This window comes from Panulirus ornatus, chromosome 41 (genome assembly GCF_036320965.1).
Source record: "Panulirus ornatus isolate Po-2019 chromosome 41, ASM3632096v1, whole genome shotgun sequence".
NCBI classification, from domain to species: Eukaryota; Metazoa; Arthropoda; class Malacostraca; order Decapoda; family Palinuridae; genus Panulirus; species Panulirus ornatus.
The window spans coordinates 6,984,624-6,992,123 of NC_092264.1; the positions used below are offsets into that span (position 1 = coordinate 6,984,624).

The 7,500-nt window shown below is 41.9% G+C and overlaps 1 protein-coding gene across 1 annotated transcript in view; it reads right to left on the reverse strand.

The window, feature by feature from the left end:
• sav (scaffold protein salvador) overlaps positions 1-7,500 on the reverse strand; it is a 1,023,444-nt gene that overhangs the window by 769,082 nt on the left and 246,862 nt on the right. The gene's annotated exons all lie outside the window — the stretch shown is intronic.

Consider the following 7,500-nt stretch of genomic DNA (forward strand, 5'->3'; position numbering starts at 1 on the left):
AACTCATTACTGACACAACCTCACATTACCGTTGGTTTTCCTGGATTTCCAAGAGGCTCGCCTCGACAAGAAATTAATCCTCTATTTCTTACCATTAATCAACGAGTAATGAGTAAGAGTTAAGGCCAGCATAATATAATGATTATATCAAGAAAAAACAATGAGGTTGGAATATATGGACGTCCTTGTGTTCGTAGTCTTCCGTACTGGAGATTAATCTGTGTTCGACATAACGTTGGAGATCAATAATAAGAAATTCAAGAAATTCCCGGGGTACGTTATCGCTGTATAAAGCGCTTTAGTGTTAAGAATAAAAACTATCGCCTGATGATCCGCTAAATGCTACTGTACTCTTGTGATTCATCTTCTGGTAACGGATAGCTATATGCACGAAAATAATATTTTTCATGCATTTTTCCTAAAGAGAAGGAAAAAATATGGATCATTGATACAAGGCTTACCCTCGCCCCATGAAGGCACCCTCCCTCACCCCCATACGCAGAACGGTTACTTCGTCTGTCATGATGACCTGACCATTAGAGAGCAAGTAACTATCTGGGTCATATTCTGAGTATCTTCACCATCATTCTCATTTTGTTTTGACCATTCACCCTTAAAATTGAAGTGGTCAAACTTTCCCAATACAAACGATAAAACGCTAAATAGATCCCACACGAACGACGGACACTTGCACACACAGACAGCTGAACAGAAACAGACAACAGCCATATACATGTACGGAAACAAACATTTAGAAAATAAAGGAATAAGAAAAAAAATCAAACTTGAGAGATAGATAGATGGATAGATAGATAGATACATAGAGAGAGAGAGAGAGAGAGAGAGAGAGAGAGAGAGAGAGAGAGAGAGAGAGAGAGAGAGAGAGAGAGAGAGAGAGAGAGAGAGAGAATTTTTCACTTACAATTTAGTTTTCTCATGTTACACCGTGGTATAACCAACCATCCGGGTAACTGCCTTTGTTTTGTCCTTTAAATCTTGATTCTGTGTGACGTTGGATCGAGCCCCCTCGTCCTCTCCTCAGCCACGGTTCACAGCCACCTCGACTATGCTAATGACTGTCCAGCCACATCGGGAATTTCTTTACTAAAGCGACAGATGATTTTGTTTCTTTTCTGGTTTCCTTGCTGGCGTGGTCTCACACCATCCTCACACTTGACCAACTAGTTTTGTTCGTCATAATAATGCTTGTGCTTTATTTAACCTGTAGGATCGTTCCGTCAATGTGACCCGGTCCTTAAACCTTTGCGTGCTCTGCATCCTCTTCCGTTCCGCTACCCTCAGCGTGTGCAACAGTCTCCTCATTCAAGGATCATGAGACTGTTTCCTTGCAATTCTTGGTCTGTCAAATAAAATGACATAAACGCCAAGACACAGATAAATCAGCTACCACGACATGAACGCCAAGAATCGCACGAATCACATGCAATGAAGAAAATAAAAGCTGGGGAGGGAGGAATAATCATCAAGAACGAATACTGAGAAGGGATCAGCAACAGTGACGTGACGACCAAGCTAGGTGAGAATCCTTTGCTGCAGCGTCATACGACTAATGACAAAATTCATTTTCATCCCGGGTGTCTGTAATGACCTCCTCTGTTATCCCTTGTCATCATTTAACCTCTTGAACTCGACGTTACGATCGTTCACTAAGAATTTACGAACCATGAGAACGTAGAGACAGAACCCTGGTCTACGACAGTGGGACCTTTCAGCACGAGTGTTCGAACTCTGGATATGATGGCCTGGCCTTTGACCTAACAGGTAAGGATCAGACCAATGGACGGGCTATCACATCCATGACTTAAACTTACAAGTGTAGAGAAGACCCCATGGGTAACCCCACGAGACCTGATCCTTCTAACCAAATAAGGTCAGTGACTCGTGTAAATGACAATCCTACCCAAGCCCCTAACCTGGCTTGAGCTCCTGCACAATTATTAGCCCAGAAAATTATCCGTCTAGAACAGTATCAAAGAGTCTAGAAAATTATCAGAGACCATGACAATTACCCAGTTAGGTTAATTTGTTTCAGAACTGTTTTCCGGGTTGGAGGAATGGGTCGTGGTTTTTCTTTCCTTAAGCGATGTAGAAAAAAAAAAGAAAATACCGGGTAATTTTCTATTGTGCGTGTTTGTCTTATGATATCGCTCAGAACATGCAAAACCAACCTTGTCCTTAAAAACAGAAAGCAATATAGTACTTTGGTGGAGGTAATTTCCTTTTTTATAAGGAGGTATCAGTCACGAGTGTTGGTGTCCTCGTATATCTATCCATCTAATATATATATATATATATATATATATATATATATATATATATATATATATATATATATATATATATCAGATGGTTGGCAGCGGATGGAACCATGGGAGTGGAAATGAGCCATAGGGTGGGGAGGGGTCGGAGGTTCTGGAAGCGTTGAAGAATGTGTGGAAGGCGAGAACGTTAACTCGGAAAGCAAAAAATGGGTTTTTGTTTGAAGGAATAGTGGTTCCAACAATGTTGTATGGTTGTGAGACGTGGGCTATAGCTAGGGTTGTGCGGAGGAGAGTGGATGCGTTGAAAATGAGATGTTTGAGGACAATATGTGGTGTGAGGTGGTTTGACCGAGCAAGTAATGAAAGGGTAATAGAGATGTGTGGTAATAAAAAGGGTGAGGTTGAGAGAGCAGAAGAGGGTGTATTGAAATGGTTTGGTCGCATGGAGAGAATAAGTGAGGAAAGATTGACAAAGGGGATATATGTGTCAGAGGTGGAGGAAATGAGAAGTGGGAGACCAAATTGGAGGTGGAAGGATGGAGTGAAAAAGATTTTGAGCGATTGGGGTATGAACATACAGGAGGATGAAAGGCGTGCAAGGAACAGAGTGAATTGGAACGATGTGGTATACCGTGGTCGGCATGCTGTCAGTGGATTGAACAAGGACATGTGAAGCGTCTGGGGTAAACCCTGGAAAGTTTTGCGGGGCCTGGATGTGGAAAGGGAGCTGTGGTTTCGGCGCATGACACATGACAGTTAGAGACTGAGTGTGAACGAATGTGGCCTTTGTTGTCTTTTCCTAGCGCTACCTCGCGCGCATGCGGGGGGAAGAGGTTGTCATTTCATGTGGCGGGGTGGCGACTAGAATGAATAAAGGCAGCAAGTATGAATTATGTACATGTGTATATACGTATATGTCTGTGTATGTATATAAATGTATACGTATGTGCGTGTGTGAACGTGTACGTATATACATGTGTGTGTGTGTGTGTGTGTGTGTGTATATATATATATATATATATATATATATATATATATATATATATATATATATATATATATATATATATATATATAAAAGAGAAGTCATCTTGTTCACATTAGGTTATCGACAGCGATACAACAGGTCCGTCTCTACAACACCCCCTAATGTTAATGGTCTACAATGGACCACCTATTAAATGCCGTTCTATAACCTGACAAAGGCCGGCCTATTAGCATAGCTCCACGCACAGTGTTGTTGACGGGGAGGCGGACCATTCCATGTGTGCAAAGCTTCCTTATTTGGTTTCCATACAGCAGTCTTCTCTCTCTCTCTCTCTCTCTCTCTCTCTCTCTCTCTCTCTCTCTCTCTCTCTCTCTCTCTCTCACACACACACACACACACACACACACACACACACACACACACTAACACTTATGCTCAGTACATGAAATGTTCCACACAATTTTCAAATGTATATTTGTAATTGCCAGAGGTGATATCAAGGAAAAATAATTTCCTGTACAAACCATTTTTCACACCGGGGTTAAATTCCTACTGAAAATAAACTCATGGCAACACCGCACCGTAAGCTTTTATTACGACTCTCATACACAAATTATTTAATATAACTTTTACTGTAAAGATACACAGTTTTTTGCTTTAAAAGAAAGCTAGATTATATTCTTTTTAATCCGAAATACCATTATCATTATAATTATTACTATAATTATCAATTATTGTTATTACTATTATTATTATTATCATTATTATTATTATTATTATTATTATTATTATTATTATTATTATTACTACTACTACTACTACTATTATTATTATTATCATTATTATTATTATTATTATTATTATTATTATTATTATTATTATTGCTATCATATCTATCATAGTCCCTCCAATGGTTGGGTCAGCTGGTCCCTCCCATGGTCCAGCAGAGGACACTGAGCACTAGTGTTAAATGCACTGCTGTGTGAGGACGAATTATCATTATCACCGATGGTGACTCAGATGCACTGCTAGTGGCACAGTCAATAAGGCCAGTGATCAATTATCGCCTGCTGTAGGCACCGGCAATGTTGTCAGTTCTCAAACTGTGCCAGCAGTGACGCAAACATCGATGCCAGTGACAGGCACATCGATGCGTTTACCATGAGCAGCAGTGAATGGACCACAGTCGCTGGTGCAGTTGATGGTCAGGTAGTCAATCCCTCGTGGGATTGATGGCCGGGGTCTCAATCCTCCCACGCTAGATTGCATTCCTAGCCACTCAAAATCGACATTTTAATCCCTCGCTTCTTCTCTCATATCACTCAAACCTCAACCCTCCCATTACTCCCAGCCCTTAACTAAGGATCCCTTGCCCTTTGATCCTTTATCACCTGTAGTAGCCTTTAATCTTGTCCCTTCACTCACCCTTTGTATTCCTCCCTAAGAAGCACTTGCATTCCTTAGTCCTTTGGCTTCCTGCCACTCCGTCTCTCCTCTTGTTTACTCTCTCCCACTGTCCCCTCTCCCTCTTGCGGCTCTCACCTCTCTCTACCGTCCACTGCCCACTTTCACCCTCCCTGCTTCTCTTACACTCCCTGCCTCTGCTAAACTCTCTCTCTCTCTCTCTCTCTCTCTCTCTCTCTCTCTCTCTCTCTCTCTCTCTCTCTCTCTCTCTCTCTCTCTCTCTCTCACACACACACACACTTCCTCTCTCTCCCACACTTCCTCTCTCTTCCACACCCCCTCCCTCTCCTACACTCCCTGTCTCTCCCACACTCCCTCCCTCTCCTACACTCCCTGCCTCTCCCACACTCCCCGGCCTCGTCCCAGTAAGATCCAGCCGGGCATAAAATATCTCTCAGGTGTGAGTCTGACAAAGGAAAATTTACATAGGAATTTAATTACTTCCCAGCGATTGTAGATGCATAGCAGTGACTCGTTCATGCGAGGACACTGTCGACGTGGGCAGTGCCAGGGCTAACATAGAGTGGGCACTGTCGGGAATGGCAGTCAGCCTCACCAGAACAGTGCCAGGGTCAGCCTCACCAAGACAGTGCCAGGATCGGCTTCACAGTAACCCTTAACCTAAAATTTGTTGATGTCATTTTAAGGTAAACTCTTTGTGCAACGCTCTTTTAGGTTTCACTTTGAGAGGAAAAAATGTTCGAATTTCTTTTTTTCTTTTGGTTGCCCTTTAGGCATTTTTGACATACTCTTTTAGGAGTCACTTTAAGGTAATTTCTTTATGATGCGTATCTTTAGGTGACACTTTAACATGACCATTATATGACACGCCTTTTTGTGTCATTTTAAGGTAGTAACAATCTTTAGAACTTTCTACCTTGGTTGTCACAAAAATTGATTAGAGAATTCAAGGAAACGTGTGAGTGAATTTACAATACCTTTAAAGTTAAAGATGTTAAGGAACATAATGCTTTGCTGTTTTTGCAAATGGTTTACATTCTGTAAATACCCATCTATATATATATATATATATATATATATATATATATATATATATATATATATATATATATATATATATATATAAGTAGAATCAGTAGTAATCTTATCACCAACGAATCCAATCCAAATTGGAACAACATATCTATTGTTGTATCGAATTACTATTTACGTAATATAGCCGTTCGTACTTCCATGGCTTCACAGACAATAGATGAAACAGTTCCATAAATTATAGAAAGCAGGGTGACCCTTTTATAACGATGCACTTAACATAAAGGTCAACATTTCCTAACCTACCTCCCCTAAAGCGCGTGACATTTTAATCTGTTTATTTTTCATGGCACCCCAACATTATCACGTCTCTGGCTATTAGACGCCACTGCACCAGGCGGGATATTATCAACGGATTGACTACGTCCGTCCATTGTCATACACAAACACACATGTGCTCATATAAACACAATTTTACAAGCATGTATGCGTTCACGATCGAAAAAGAAATGCTGTTAAAGGAAGTATAGAAAAGTATACACAACATTTAGGTCAACACACACACACACACACACACACACACACACACACACACACACAAACAATGAAATAAATAAATACACATATACATTCATGAACAAGTTTTATGTGTTTACAAAACTACCCACACTGAGTCTGGGATGTTTTCAATGGATCTACCGAAGGCTGAGTTTGTAGGAGATGCATAAAGGAAAAAGTTTTACATAATCCTCTCTCTCTCTCTCTCTCTCTCTCTCTCTCTCTCTCTCTCTCTCTCTCTCTCTCTCTCTCTCTCTCTCTCTCTCCGTCTCTCGCTCTCTCTCTCTCTCTCCGTCTCTCTCTCTCTCTCTCTCTCTCTCTCTCTCTCTCTCTCTCTCTCTCTCTCTCTCTCTCTCTCTGTAGCTCACCTCTCTTCTCCTGGCACCCTTGTTATCTAAAACAGGACTGTGTAAGGGAGGATGCTGCTAGGCCTTAACAAAAAAGTAGACCCGTTGGCTGGCAAGACGAACGTTAATGAAGTTCATCATTAGCTATGACCATGTACTGGGAGAACCCCAGGGCTGAACTCACAAGGGAGAACCCCCGAGAACTGAACATACTGGAAACATCCGAGGGACCCGAACGTCCATCGTGTCTCCTACTTATTAAAACTTTCCTGTTTGCGATGTCCGTCTCGCACGAAGGACCTTGCCATTTATTACTGGAGACGCGGCCCAGTGAACCCCACTACTGCTGGGTCATCTGCCCTCCCTCCACCCTCCCCCTGTACTCGGTCCTGCGTCACACCCCTAATCTTCCTGGGCCCTCTGAACCACTGGGGTGATGGGCCATCCCGATATTTCTTGGGGTATTGGCCCCAGAACTCTTGGGGCGCGGGACTATCCTAGCGTTGGTAAGGTACTGTGCCTTCCCAACAGTACTGGCAATACTCCTACGGTACTGCACCTAACAACAGCGCTGACCTCAGCCTTGTCTGATGGTATCAGGAACTCGTCATTTCACTGGGCTTTATCTAAATCACTCACTCCATCACGACTTGCCCCCTTCCTTAACCATTCCCATTAGACCAACTGCAGAGAAATTCAGGATTTCTAAATGAGATTTAGATTTTAGCCTTATTAATGATCATAATACTGGATATTCTGTGTTCGCGTCATGAATATCTCACATGATCACCAGTCTGCAACAGCTGCATGCACAGTGCCGGAAATTTGGGACAGAGCTCTTCACATTTTCCTGTTTGTGAAAATTTCA